Genomic DNA, 15,927 nt, shown 5'->3' on the forward strand with positions numbered 1-15,927 from the left:
GATGAAGAGACATTAACATTTAACATTTTATGTTGCCTTGTTCTTAATTCATAGCATTTGAGAACAAGTCCCCAACATTGGCGCCCACCTCCGGTGAACTCACTTCCACTTTTTTGAGCTGATGGCTTCGTTCAACGATCAAGCTGGAGCTGCTTCGGACCCGAAGCTGGTGCTCCCGATAACAGGTGGTTCGTGCTCAGAACCAGCCAACAAAAAGCAAAAGAAAGAGGCACAGAGAAGGGTACAACATGTTGGAGTGCAGGGACCCTTTATCAAGTCAAGGTGGTCCCACATTCCAATCATCTTCTCCCAGGAGGACCTTTAGCTCAAGGATTTTCCTCATAATGATGCTATGGTTATTTCTTGCGTTATCAAAGGGTTTCTGGTCCACAATGTCTTGTTTGATACAGGCAGTGCAGCTGATATCATATCCGCTAAGGCCTTCAGACAAATGCAAGAGCCAGAAGATAAGATTCATGATGCTACACACCCTCTCTGTGGCTTCGGAGGAAGACAGATTGTAGCACTGGGCAAGATCACCATGCCAGTGACCTTCGGATTCATCAACAACACTAGAACTGAGCAAGTTGTGTTTGACATTGTTGACATGGAATATACTTATAATGCAATTATTGGTCGTGGCACCCTCAATGCTTTCGAAGCAATTCTTCATCCTGCTTACCTTTGCATGAAGATACCTTCAGATCAAGGACCCATCGCTATTCATGGAAGTCAGGAAGCTGCCAGAAGGGCCGAAGGAAACTGGACTGACTCCAAAGCAATCCATAACATAGATGGAGCTGAAGCTTGTGAACAGTACAAATTCAGAAGGGAGAAGGCAGCTTCAGCAGATCAGCCGAAGCCTATGCTCTTATGTGAGGACATAGCAGAGCAGAGGGTGCTGTTGGGCTCTCAATTATCCGAAGAACAGGAGAAAACCTTGATAAGGTTTTTGTTCAACAACAAAGATGTTTTTGCTTGGTCAGCCAATGATCTTTGCGGAGTTAACAGAGATGTTATTGAACACTCGCTCAATGTTGACCCATTCTTCAGACCCAGAAAGCAGAGGCTTCGGAAAATGTCTGATGATAAGTCCGAAGGTGCTCGTAATGAAGTCAAAAGACTCCTCAGTGCAGGAGTTATCAGAGAAGTAAAGTACCCAGAATGGCTAGCTAACACTGTTATGGTAAAAAAGGCCAATGGCAAATGGCGAATGTGTATCGATTTTACAGATCTCAACAAGGCTTGTCCGAAGGACGAATTCCCATTGCCAAGGATAGACTCTTTAGTTGATACAGCAGCTTCTTCAGAACTCATGAGTCTACTGGACTGTTACTCAGGCTACCACCAAATCTGGATGAAGAAGGAAGATGAGCCGAAGACTAGCTTCATAACCCCAAGTGGAACATATTGCTATCTTCGGATGCCTGAGGGGCTCAAAAACGCCGGAGGAAGTTTCAGCAGAATGACTGCGAAGGTTCTCCAGTCTCAGATAGGCAGAAATGTGCTAACTTATGTTGATGACATCATTGTAAAAAGCATGAAACAGGAAAATCACATTGCTGATTTGCAGGAGACCTTCGCCAGTTTCAGACAAGCTGGCTTAAAGTTGAATCCAGAAAAATGTGTCTTCGGAGTAAAGAAGGGGAAATTTCTTGGATGCTTGGTTTCAACAAAGGGAATTGAAGCTAATCCAAGTAAAATTGAAGCTATACTTCGAATGGAACCACCAACTACAAAAAAGGGGGCCCAAAGATTAACAGGGACGTTGGCATCTCTTAATAGATTTATATCCAGATCAGCAGAAAGAAATTTACCATTCTTCGAAGTACTGAAATCAGCCGAAGTCTTTCAATGGGGACCAAGCCAACAAAAAGCCTTCGAGGAACTAAAGCAATATCTGATAGATTTAACAACATTAACTCCACCAACGCCAGGGGCTCCTTTGTTATTATATGTGGCAGCTTCGCACTCAGCGGTAAGTGCAGCACTTGTCCAGGAGAAGCTTGATGGCCAAGTCAAGAAGCAGGTCCCAGTGTATTTTGTATCTGATGTTCTTAGTATATCAAAGAAAAACTATACAGAATTAGAGAAGGTGTTATATGCTGTTTTGATGGCATCCAGGAAGCTTCGGCATTACTTTCAAGCATACAATATTGTTGTTCCTTCTTCGCAGCCGTTGAAGGATATTATGAGAAATAGAGAAGCTACTGGGCGGATTGGAAAATGGGCTGCAGAGCTCAATGAATTTTGCATTGATTATGTGCATAGATCTTCGATTCAGTCCCAGGCGTTAGCAGACTTCATTGCTGACTGGACGCCAGGGGCTCAGGATGAAGAAACAAATAAAGATGCCGAAGTATGGACAGTGTTTTGCGATGGGTCTTGGGGAACCTTCGGGGCAGGAGCAGCTGCTGTGTTGGTCTCACCATCCAAAGTTAAAACTTGTTTTGCGGCAAGACTCGATTTCAGCTGTACAAACAATATTACTGAGTACGAAGCCCTGCTTTTGGGTCTTCGGAAGCTAAAAGCAATGGGAATCAGAAGGGCCATTCTTAAAACTGATTCCTAGGTTGTTTCGGGTCATATCGACAAGAGTTGCAAGGCTAAAGATCCGAAGCTTGAAAAATATCTAGACATGGTCCGAAGAGTCGAAGCTTCCTTCGAAGGATTTTCTGTCAAAAATATCCCTCGAGGACAAAATGAGCATGCTGATTTGCTAGCTAAGTCAGCAGCACAGGGGCTGCCCTTACCTTCGGATGTGTTCTTCGAAACAATAAAAGCACCTTCAGTGGAACTTCTTGAAAGAGCAGTCCTCAATATATCTCCTGTTTATAGCGAAGATTGGAGAACTGAGATCATCTCTTACCTTCAGGGTAATTTCCTTTCAGATGACGAAACTTATAACATGAGGATAGAGGCAAGAGCTCGTCCATATGTCATGATAGAAGGGGAATTGTACAAGCATGGAGTTTGTGCTCCACTACTCAAGTGTTTATCTAGAACCGAAGGCATAGAATTGATGAAAGAAATACATGCAGGCCTGTGCGGATCTCACATTGGATCTAGGCCGTTACTTGGAAAAGTTTTCCGTCAAGGGTTTTATTGGCCGAAGGCAGCTTCGGATGCAGCGGAATTAGTTCAAAAGTGCGAAGGTTGTCAGAAATGTGCAAGAGATCAAAAACAACCTCCGTCTTTAACCCAGCTCATACAACCCATTTGGCCATTGCAAAGGTGGGGCCTTGACTTGTTAGGTCCGTTACCACCGGCCCAAGGAAACTTAAGATATGTTGTAGTGGCTGTGGAATATTTTTCTAAATGGATTGAGGCAAAGCCTTTAGCCACAATAACTTCGGCCACCATCCAAAAGTTTTTCTGGCAGAATATTGTTTGTCGTTTCGGGGTACCAAAGGCTATCACTGTGGATAATGGAACACAGTTCGACTCCGAAGCTTTCAAAGATTTCTGTGATCAAATTGGTACGAAGATTCATTTTGCATCAGTCAGGCATCCGGAGTCAAACGGACTCGTTGAAAGAGCCAATGGCATTATAATGACAGGAATAATGAAGTTAATCTTCAATCAACCCAGGGGAAAGTGGCCAGATCAATTAATCAAAGTGGTGTGGAGCCACAACACAACAACATCAAGGTCAACAGGCTTTACTCCATTCAAGTTATTGTTCGGTGACGAAGCAATAACTCCGGAGGAAGCTAAAACCGGATCAATAAGAGTAGTAGCTTCGGCAGAATCAGGTTCCGAAGCTGCTTATTCTGTGGAAAAAGATGCTTTAGAAGGGATCAGGCTTCAAGCTGTGGAGAACATCAATAAATATCAAGCCGAAACAATCAAATGGCGTGATAGAAAGGTTTGCCTAAAGAATATTGAGCCAGGACATTTTGTGCTTCGAAGAGTGGCCAACCCAGATACAGTAGGCAAGTTGCAGTTGAAATGGGAAGGACCTTTTTTAGTAGTATCTTCGTCAAGACCCGGGTCGTACAGATTGAAGGATATGGACGGTAACGACATTCCTAGATCTTGGAATGCGGATGAGCTTCGACGATATTATGTATAACTTGATGTAATTTTTTATATTTCTTCACTTTTTCTTTCATGGTACCCTTTTCCTTTCTGAAGGGGGAGAAAGGTTTTTAATGGGGCCATCATATGTAATTTCCTTTTTTAGTTCTATAAGAGCAAAATCCCCCAAGGAATGTAAATGTAAAAGTTGAGAACGCACCATCGAGTGCCGAAAAGTAAAAAGCGAAGAAGCTCCAAAGTCGTTCCTAAGGGAATGCAGAGCTTACAGCGAAAAGTCAACGCTGATTCCGCCGAAAGTAAAAGGCGAAGAAGCTCCAAAGTCGTTCCTAAGGGAATGCAGAGCTTACAGCGAAAAGTCAACGCTGATTTCGCCGAAAGTAAAAGGCGAAGAAGCTCCAAAGTCGTTCCTAAGGGAATGCAGAGCTGATGTGTGATTGTTTCTAAGGAAATAATGGCTGTGATTATGGCTTCGGATATGTGTTTGGACATTCATTTGCACATCACATTACATCATAGCATTTGCATTCATAAACATTCATCCAGGCATATGTAGGATAATCATCATCATGGCATAAGTGGTTGCTTCGGCAAAAAGAAAAAAAAAGAAGAGCTTCTTCGTGTACAAAAAGGAGAGCTTCGGAAGAAAGGGAAATGTTGTTTTCTATGCTTCGCTGTGTACGAAAAGAAGGGAAGGTGTTTTTTCGCCTTCGGCTCAAAAAGATAATTTCGTCCACATCAAAGCACCTCTCATACATTAATGGAAGGATAAGAGCATATTACAAGGTATGAACAAAATTCATTAAAGATAAGTTTAGTTACATTTACAAAAGTTATCTCAAAAGTTTCTTGAGTCTGTCTACAGTCTACTCCTATTTAATCTTCAAGGGACTTCAGCTTCGGCGTCATTCTTTTTAATCATCAGCTTCGGCTTCGTCATCCTGCATGAATTAAGTTGTTGTAAGCCAAAATCGAGCTTGAAGGAAAAGGTAAGCACAAGGTATGATTTCTTACTGGTTCAAGATGACTCCGAGCTTCGTCTCCAGCCTTTTCTCGCCCGCCTTTTGTCCATATCATCTTTACAAATCTATTGGAAATGCTTCGGGCGAGATCAGGAATGTCATCTAGAATTGATGGTGATAAAGTAAAATTGGGCCTATTGACAATCTTTCCATGATCGCAGCCAGCTTTTAGGAAAGCTGCAGCAGTGCCCCGAGAAGCTACCCAGGCGCAGAAGTCACCGTGCCCAGCTATAACTTCGTCAAGCTCATCAATTTCACCCTCAATATGTTCGAAGGTCTTTGGTAAATTTTCAGCTGACGGGGTGAATTTCTCACTGCTGGCTCCAACTGAGTGGAAAATTTTTCTTAGTCATTGAATACATTTGTTGCTAAATTCCAAACATTTTTCTTGAAGGCCCGCCAATAGTTTTTTCAAATCTGAATTCTGTTGAACTTCGGCTTCAAGTTTTGCATTAAGCTCTTGCTTTTCTTGTTCAAACTGCCCAGATTGACAGAGAAGCTTCGTGTTCAGTTCTGTTATTTTAGCTTCGGCTTCCGCCAATAAACCTTCAGTTGCTTGAAGCTCGAAGTTCTTCTTCTCAATAGCAGCTGATTGCTCCTTTATTTTGCTTTCTAAGTTTTCAATTATAACTTCGTGTTTCTTGTCTTCCAAATCTTGCTGCATTTTTAAAGCTTTGCTCAGCAGCATGCTCTGCACGAAAACAACCTTCGTTAGACATGTTTTCAATATTAAAAACAATAAAAGTCAGGGGAAAAATAGTTCACCTTGAAATTGGAATAAAATAAACTACCAACGATATGTTGTCGTCGGTAGCGGCTAATGTCAGTTTCTAGCTTCGGAAAACCGATACTCTTTGACAGAGCACCGATAACCTTAGCTCTAGTTTGATTCCGGATACAGTCCAATTTTTCATCATCAATACCTCCGAAGAGGAGTGCACCTGGTTTATATCCGCAAGATTTGGCGTACTCTTTAAGCTCTTCTATTTCGGTTTCTGACAATTTTTCTCCAACTAAATTTTGAAATATGAAGGCTTCGTCCTCTGAAGCTTCGGCAGCAATTTCCTTTTCTTTCCCCGACGCTGCGGCCACGGCCTCTTCGGCGGCGGTAGTAGTTTCTTCTGCGGCCATGTCTAGCAGCATTTTGTCGATGTGTTCAATTGTGCTTTCCAAGTTTAAATCTTCAATTGAGGTAGCTTCGGCAGCCGCGACCTCCGAAGGTGTGATTTCAATATTTGTCATTCCCTCAGCCACTGGTATCTTCTGAGCTGAAGCTCTCAGTGGTGTCTTGTCAATGACCTCTGTCACACCGATGATTCTTTGTCGTTTTGCTTTAGTTGTTTTCTTCGTTTTTTCGGGCTCCTTTTCCTTCTGAAAAAACTTTGTCAGTTGAGGCCCCAATGGACTTAGCTTCGCAGGCAGGGATTCAGTCATTACCTTCAAAATTTCCTCCACGTCAGTGGCAGAGGGTGATGCGGGGGTTTCTTCTTCGTCGGATACTTTTTGCTTCGGAGAAGACGTTTTCCTTTTCTTCGGAATTTTCTTCTTTGATGGTTCTTTCTCATCTTCATTTAAGGCTTCGGTTATCCTTTTCCTTTTCTGGCCTCCGGCACCTTTATTCAGATTTTCGTAGTCAGGGTATTCAAAACCCAAGGCGTCCAGCACACGATTTAGTCTTCGCTTCGGACGGGTGCCGAAGGCTGCGGTCATCAACTGATCTTCTTTTTTGGAATAATTGCCGAGTATTTCATTGCACATTACTTCAATTGTATCCAGCCACTCTTGGCAAGGTGTTTTAAAGTATTTCTTAAACTTGAAATAGTGAGGTAACCGCACAAGTTCATCTTCTTTCTTCTCCCCCTTTAGCTTCGGCATTTCCCATTCTTTTAAACTAGGAAAAACCTTGAAAGCCAAAAACTCTTGAACCAGGTCTCTTGTACTGAAATGCTCTGCAATAATTCTGAATTCATTCAACGCTTTTTGAGTTGGACCTTCTGGTGTCATGTTGCAATGAGGTCGGGTTTCTCCGAAGATTAGTTCAAGTGGACTTTGCACAAGCTTCTCCTTGTCGTCATCAACCTAGACATAGAACCACTCCGACTTCCAGCCTGCTGCCCATTTGCTTCGGTAGCTGATTACAGGAAACTTTGTGGTTTTCCGATAAGCAAAATTATAGCAACCAAAATTGTCGTGCAATCCATCTTTTCTAGCCTTCGTCTGATAGTGCAGCTCGTGAACTCGACAAAAGCTGTCCGCAAACGGCTCCACCGCTTGGCTTCGGAGGGCCCAGATATAAACGCTAAGCCTAACGATAGCGTTAGGCGTCAACTGATGAAAGTAGATACCAAACCTCTTCAATATCTCTGCGATAATTCCATGCAGGGGGAATCTTAATCCAGCTTTTAGAAAGCTCTTGAAAATGGTAATTTCATCCTTCTCCGGCTTTGGGGTAGTTTCTTCCCCCCCGAAGCGTAGTAGCTTCTTTTGACTTTCACTGAAAAAACCCGACTTTACCATCTTGGAGAGATCAGCCTTCGAAACAGTAGACTTTCCAAAGTCCAAGTGGCTGGGCTTGCTTGGCATGGCAATACGATAATCATCTTCAGGATCAGTTTCCTCAATGTTTTCTTCTTCTGCTTCGGCAGTTGTTTGTTCTGCTTGTTCTACATCAGCACTGGGGATTTTTTCCGAAGTTACCAGCCCAGATCGTTGCATCGCTTCGGAGATGGGAACAGTCTCCGAACCTTCAGCTTCGCCACCCTCACGCTCAACCCTAGCGGTAGAACGCACTCTGGCCATTTAATTCTGAATTTGCGGCAATTAAATACTTTTTCTTCCGAAGTATTTTCGTCTGACGAAGCAGGCTTCAAGCTGGAGCTTCATTCGATTCCGAGAGTCAAGCTTCGGCTATGGTTAAAAATTTTGGCAGCAAAACAGTGCAAATAGCAATGAATGCTGTGGTAACTTCACACCTACTCGTCTGTTTATATAGTACTGCAGGTAAGAAGGCGAAGCGCCAGGATATTTACACCAGGCGGACAGCCGCTTGCACTCGCTGCGTGGTGGACCGCAGTGACCAAACAGTAACTCTGCAAGGTGGGACCGCTACGCGCTAGAAAACTGAATCGTTTCTCGACAACGAGCTCAGGGAAGGTGTTTTTTGGACCTTCGGCTTCCCGAAGCTTAAGAGACTTTTTTCACGGATCAAGCTCGTTACGAAAAACGATCTAGCACTGCGAAAGGGGCTACTGTTGGGACTATGCTTCGTCGCCGAAGGTCTTGTAGGAAGAAGCAGCTTTCGGCTGAAGCTGTTCGTATAAGATGACCGAAGGTTCCTCTTCATGAAGCTTCGGTATTACAAACCGACTTAAAAGTAGAATGACTCTCTAGTCCATAAGTGCTTAGGTCGCTGTTGTAATCCTTTATGAGGGGCATAATTGTAATTTCTCACAGGCTGTGTCCTGTGCCTATAAATAGTGAACAATATTTCCTTACTGTTCACGGATTCCGGTTTTTGGCAATCGCATCATTCGGAAACCAATCTTTGTCAAGGCAGAGGTATAATTGTATTCAATAATTAAATATATTGAGTAAATTTGATATGGTCTGTTTATGATTCATTTACCTTTGATACTCTTTATTTTATGTTACCTTATATAATTTATTAAAATACAATTACGAAGACTTAACCTTCGTAACTGTATTATCATCACCCTTCGTCCAAGGTTCATTATCCTCAAGGGAATAATGCTTCGTGGATGAAGGGACATTAACATTTAACATTTTATGTTGCCTTGTTCTTAATTCATAGCATTTGAGAACAAGTCCCCAACACCATTATTAATATTCTTTATACAAATATTGGGCTTTACAAATCCTACCCCCCTTAAAAAGATTCTCGTCCTCGAGATTTGTAAGAAAAGTGGTGTAGAAAACCATATGTTTTGGTTGTAGTTTAGCTTCGAGTTTTTTTAGTGGTTTTAAACACGCATGTTTTCATAATAGTTTTTTATAAGGAATTGATTAGGAATGCATGGGTATCTTCTATACCTAGCCACTTATTATGTAGGATAATGGATAGGTAGGTTAGGGCAAGAATAGACTGGGGTAAGAAAGTTTATGGTGAGAAAGAACCCCGTGTTGAGTGGCAATGCAACTGAAGGTTGAGTTTGACTTCTCTCCTTCCTTGACGAGGTTGATCTTTTCTTCTCCGGTCTTGGTTTCATCGATTCGCGGTGAGTGTATATCATCGGGGTGGAGGAATATGGTTAAGATAGGTATGGATGGAATAGACTACATGATGTAGGTCAAAAGCTTGTTTGTGGTTAGGTGAAGATAGACATATTATGCAATCCATCATGACCCTATTGGTTGGGTTAGAAGATGTTCTATAGGAGTAGAGTCGCATTTATTTTACCACTATTAACTGGTGAAGTGATTGTCTGTAGATTAGCTCAACTTAAGGTTAGACTTTGTTAGGTTAGATTAACCTATTAGGTTGGATCAGATCGAGAATAAATTTATATAACAATTTTAGAGTAGATAAGATCTAATTAAATTTTGGATTAGCTTATGGTTATTACACAAGTGTGGGATAAATATGCTAATTATGGCAAGATGAATCTATAAGGATAAGGTAGAATCTTTTGAGGTCAGTTAGATCTATTAGGATGAGATAAAATATTTTCAAGATAAGATGAGTCTACTAAGGTAATAGAGTATCTTTTAAGATAAGATGGATCTATGAGTGTAGGATAGAATCTTTTAAGATAAGATGGATATTATTAGGCTAGATATTTTAATGAGGGATAACCTAGTTTATCTAGTTATTTTTATAAGCATTTTTTTCTTTCCCTATATGTTTATGCAGATGTAATTGTGGACATTACTCCACAACCCATCACACTCAATCAAAGATCCAAATCAGATAAGCATCACAAGAACAAACATTCAAGCATATAAATATATTAAAAAAATATAGTTTTGATTTTATTCCAAAGAGTAGGTCTCCTAGTCCTAGAGGTCACTTCAGGCACAGTATTTCAAAGTGTGAAATCCACATCTGTCTTTAGAAGGAAAAGGTAAGAATAATCAGAGTAAAGCGGAAATAGATGAGAAAATATTAAGAAAAGTTTAGAAATAATCAGAGTAGCAGAGGTAAGTAGATAATAGTTGTCCAGTTCTATCTAGGTTTCGTCCTACAGTCAACATTCCTCTGATACCACTTCTGTCACACCCGGGTTTTGGGGCACCAAGACCCGGGCGCGAACATAATCACCAGGTGTGCTGGGACCAAGTCTCACACATATGATGAATCATGGCACAGGATCGAATGTCACATCTTTACTATATAACAGGAGTTCTATACAAAATAAATAAATAATTACATTATAAGGAGACAACGGTCCAGCAACCCAAAGTTGACTGGGAGACGACGGCCTAGATCTCTCACGAGCTCGCAGCATCCTCCATGCGCCTCATCCTGCGGTACCTGTTCTTGACCTGTGGGGGGGGGTGTGAGACAGCAAGAGTGAGCTCACATACGTTCATCGCTCAACAAGTTGTGGGGAATAATGTGCATGAACTCGCCAAAGGTGGGAGCTCACGTGAAGTGTAAGGCTTACCAAAGAGGATGGTTAGAGCTGAGCATTGCTTTTAAAGTTGGTCAAAATTTTATTAGCAATTACTAAGTATAGGTAAATACCAACCCAATTAATTAGTAGAACAAAAGTAACAACATCACCTGCGATGCAATGCATATGACAAATTGAATTTAGTTCCATAAATTAATCATCAGAGAGTCCTGAGCTGCTCATGACCGTGAGCTCGGCTAGTATACCAGTTTTACACTTTGCAGAGGTTGTACCCTTTACCCACAAGTCATGTTACCCATCTGCCAAGGGATCGCGACTTCCCATACACCTCTACCGAGGAGGCGAGGCAGGGTAACACTACGAGGCCTTTACAAAGTTCCACTAGCTTCAGAAAACCCGCTACAGTTTATAGGAAGCTCCAATGCAGGGTTCTTGCCTGACCGCCATCGCAGCAAAATCAACCAAGGACCTCCCTACACTGACCACTCCCCTACTGCCCTTGCCCCTTTCGGGTAAGGTAGTCCTCCACTAGCTTTCCTAATTAATCAGCCAAGGGCGTCCATAAACCCTTGTGGTGGCACGTGTTTCTCAAGTTAAGCTCTATGTTCCACTTAACATTAATGATCTTGACATGAACTGTAAATAACAACGGATAACAAAAGTATAATCATGAATAATGTGTATCTCAATGCCCAAAACCACATATAGCACTAGCAAGTACTACCCAAAAAGTTCAGTGGTAAACAAGGCATAAAGATAGACAAACTAGGGTAACCTATTAGGTCCCATCAAAATTAACCTATGCAGATCATTATGATTAATTAGAACATGAGTGGGTAAAAGAAGTGATCAAGGGCACAACTTGCCTGACACTTGAGATTCCAGGTACCAACTTGCTTTTCAGATGACACGTGTCCTCACTGCTAAACGTATCAATACAAACAAACATGTATAGGCAAAATTAAGATCACACCAAACATAAGAATAAACTGAAATATAGTAATCTACGCGTTGCTACGGGATCGTGGAATCGAGAACTACTAAGATCGGTGTTACGATTAGGGAGTTATGATTTTATAAAAGATTTGTGTGATTAAAATATTAAACTATATTATAAATTGGTTAATATAAATCATATGAGAGGTTATTCTACAATTAATTATATCAACTTTAATCTAAATTATAAATTGACCACATATCTTATTCTAGTAGGTTATAATGGTAAGCAATTTAACAAGACTAACCAACACACGTTAAATAAAGATCTAATTATAAAAGAATGTGACATGGCACAATAAATATTGTTATTGCATATTATATATTTATACGATACTAACACAACTTGAACGGATCAAATCGGAATCATAGATTTTAAATTACGCATTTCCAGATATTCTATGTGTCATGTACAAGATTAAATAGGATATAAATTGTATTGTGACATTCATGTCAAAATAGTGGTACTAAATGATAAACAATAATATTACAAAATTATAGCAATTAGAATGGATTAATTTGGACATCATATGAATTTTATATAAATTAAACAAACTCTAGCCATAGATTTCTATTTCTTTTTCCTGGATTTTCTATTGACTGGACTGGGCAACAATAACAGGGAAAACTAGGGTTTATAGCGCAAAAATGCTTAAGACACAGAGGCGCTCCAGTCGAGGACGGCGGGTTAATATGAATAAAAAGAAGGGGTTCTTTAGCAATCTAGCGTGGCCGAAGGGGTACAGGCGAGTATCGGCCGTCCGAACTAGAATCGATGGACAGGATTAAATCGGGCATCATCCGAACCAGAATTACCCCGCGGCCCTTCGATTCAAGATCAACGACCGAAACAACCCGAGTTGAACCGGTATCCACGACTTGATCACGACCACCCAAAAAGGATCCAACGGTGTAGGGTGCTTCTTCTACCCCGCGACGCACGGAAACGAGGAGAGTGCCCAGGGCGGCGGCGCTCGGCGCACCCTGCCGGAACACACGCACAAGGCTCTGGTGTTTGTTCCAAGCGAATCCTCGAGAAAAACGTCGCGATGGCCACAGGAAGGCGCGAGCGAGGCCTCACCGAGATTTGGAGCGCAGATACACCGGCCGCCGCGGAGCGAGACTCCATGGCGAGAAATCCCGGAGTCCTGAGAACCACGCCCGCCAGCCTGCTGAACGCTAAACGTTCCAGTCCCAATCATGCTCGCCTGCTACACGCTATGAAAGGGACGAAGGTTCGACGGAGCATCTTACCGGACTACGCAGCCAAGGCCCCGACGATGCGCGCAGCTGGCTTTGTGATTCCGGCGATCTTCTCTAGACGCAGTAGGCTGAAGACGCTGGTCCCTGATGCACGACCGGTGAAGTCCAGTCACCCGCGCAGGAGCACCGCGGTCCTAACAACTCTTCTTCTCTCTCGACACGATCCTGGCTAAGCCCTCTCTCTCCCTCGGCGTTCTCTCTTTCTCTCGCCCTCTCTTTTTTTCTTTGCCGCAGAGCCAGCGCCTTCCAGCGATCAATAGAATGAGGAAAGAGGCTGAGAGAACACGTCTTCAAGACCCTAGGAACCCCAGGAATCCGGTCGCAGTTTGTTACGAGAGTTGGCCGTCAAAATATGTTTTGCTTGCCTGATGTCATAGCTGACACCATGACGACGTCAGCTCCGGCGAGAGGGTTAAACAATACATTTTATTTGTGCTGGTCGATGTTGGGCTGCATCTGCGGATGGGCCACATAGGGACCTGATTCAAGGATACGTGAAAAGGGTAGGAAGAAAGGAGAGAAAAAAATAAAGAGGTGAGCTGATTAAGCTGAGATTTGGGTCCAACACAAGACCGACCCATCGTCCTCTCTTTCCTTTGTTTTAAATTTCTTTCTTTTCCTTTTTCAAATTAAATGCATCTCAGAAAAATATCAGTATGATGTGCAAAATTTATGTTTATCTCCCAAATTAACTTATTCACTTTAGATCGTGGACATTCTTATACATAAATAATTAAATAGCAATATATGTATATAAGAGGGTGTACCATTCTCCTTTCCAAATTTTCAACTTCGAATTCAAATCTCGAATCCTAAATTTTATTTGAGCGAAGATCTAGGATCTAGGTAAATACGCAATCAAAGAAACCCTCAGCATGATACATTTTTTTATATTTATTTAGTTGTTGTTTAACCAATATAATTCCATTGAATGAATATGCACAAATAAAAGAAAACCAAGTAATCTCTATCGGTTCCTAAATCCCTACAAAATAGTATTTATTCATGTATACCATTATTAATATTCTTTATACAAATATTGGGCTTTACACAAAACCAAATCAAAGAACCTCTGCAACCAACCTTGGCAGAGCAAGTACTGTGCCCGGACCCCATTGACGGCCCTGCGGTGAAGCCAACTACTCCTATGGTTCCTCTAATAAATCAGCTAAGGGTGTCCCATTCCACCCTCATGGTTGCACTGTTATCCCGGGTTGTCACTCCCCAAACAGGTCCTTACGGAGAGGTACTCAGGAAACAGCCTGAGCCCCCTAAAGTAATCACAAGAACCTCATCGGGATAACATCATCGTATCATAAAAGATCACATCATGTCCATTGATTAAGTTAAAGCATTAGCATAAGCTAACCATGATTAACCCAAAAAGGTAAACAAGGGTAAGGTAAATACAGACTAGTCAATCCTTAAGTTTTAGTAATGTAATGCGGGACAGTGAATTATAAAGTAAAGTAGGACATGATAGGTCTGAGGATACTTGCCTTCCCCAGGTTGTTGCTCAGAGGGATCTTCGGCAACACACTCAGGAACCACGAGCTGCCCGTTGTCTAAATAATGCGAGCATACATTCAATACATTTGGAAAGTAAAAATGAACATCACATCAGGTACAAACATTGGAACACAACTCAAAAGGGTATAGAATTAAGTACATGGGAAAGATATCAAGTTATAAAATGGATTAATTCTAATTGGGGAATTGATTACTTTCTAAGTTTTTGGGGAACATGGCTCAAAAAGGTTAAGAGGTAATTAAACAAATAGAGATTAAATTATAATATGAACTACTCTTATTTAGAGATTTGATTATCCTTTAAGTGTTATCCATAATTGCATGCCTAATTCTATTTATGTCATTGAGGCCTAAAGGTTAAACAAAAAATGAATCCATGTGATGCATAACACTAATCTCACAAGACTAAATATACTTTACTCCTAGGATTCTCCTTTTATTTATTTCATTAAATAAATAAATCAACATATACTTTATTTCTATCGTCTAAGTGTAAAAATTAAAGTAAACAGATTACAGTTGGTCATATTTTATTTGAACAGAGAACAATCTTGTGAACATTTTGCAATTTGAACCACTAAATTTGGAGTTAATATGAAAAAGATATGAAATAAACAAGTTTTGAAGTTTGAAATATGAAATTAGGGCTAAATCTGTAATTAATTAAAAGTCAAGGTGGCTATTCTAAAGAAACCAGGGACCTATGCACAAAAACAGAGGACAACGGGTTGATTTCCTAAAACCAGGGGGGTTCTTAAGCAAACTCACACGCGAAGGTGTACGGGGTAATCTCATCCATCGGATAAGAGATCAATGGCCCAGATTGGATCACGCGGGCGCGGGTGCACGAGCACGACTGATAAGTGGGGCCATGGCACCAGCGAGCCAGGGCGGGCTGACCGACCGGGCCCAAAGGCAGAGACGCAGGGGAGGGGGAAGAGAGAGGGGCGGTCAGATCTGGATCGGAGGGCTACGATCAGATCCGCTCGGGTTAAGTCCAAACCATCTGATCTCGGACGGACGACCGAGATCTAACGACCAGGGCTGGCTTGGGCGTGGTGGCGCCGCTCGGTCCCGCGGCGAGAGTTCGCCGGAGACGAGCAGGCCGGCCACGACGGGGCACTAGAGGCTCAGGGACTAGCCTGGGCGCAATCAGGGCGGTCTAGTGAACTCGGCCATGGCCTTCACACCGGCGCGGGGCACTAGCGAGCGCAGACCACGGCGAGGCAGGCTAACGGCGACGCTGGATTGCTCCGGCGAGCAATCGCGCGAGCTATAGAGCGAGGATGACCAAGTTAAGGGCACGGGCAGGTTGCTCACCTCGAGCAGAAGTGCTGGCGTCGCGAAGCAACGGCGGAGGCATAGGGGTTCGACGGGGCGACGGTGGCGGACTCCGGTTGCGCAAGAAAACACTCCGGTGAGCGCAGACCGGATGCAATAGGGAGGGAGAGGGCACACCGAAGGGTGTCCCGAGCGGCTGACAG

The sequence above is a fragment of the Zea mays genome, chromosome 3 (assembly GCF_902167145.1).
Source record: "Zea mays cultivar B73 chromosome 3, Zm-B73-REFERENCE-NAM-5.0, whole genome shotgun sequence".
Lineage (NCBI taxonomy): Eukaryota > Viridiplantae > Streptophyta > Magnoliopsida > Poales > Poaceae > Zea > Zea mays.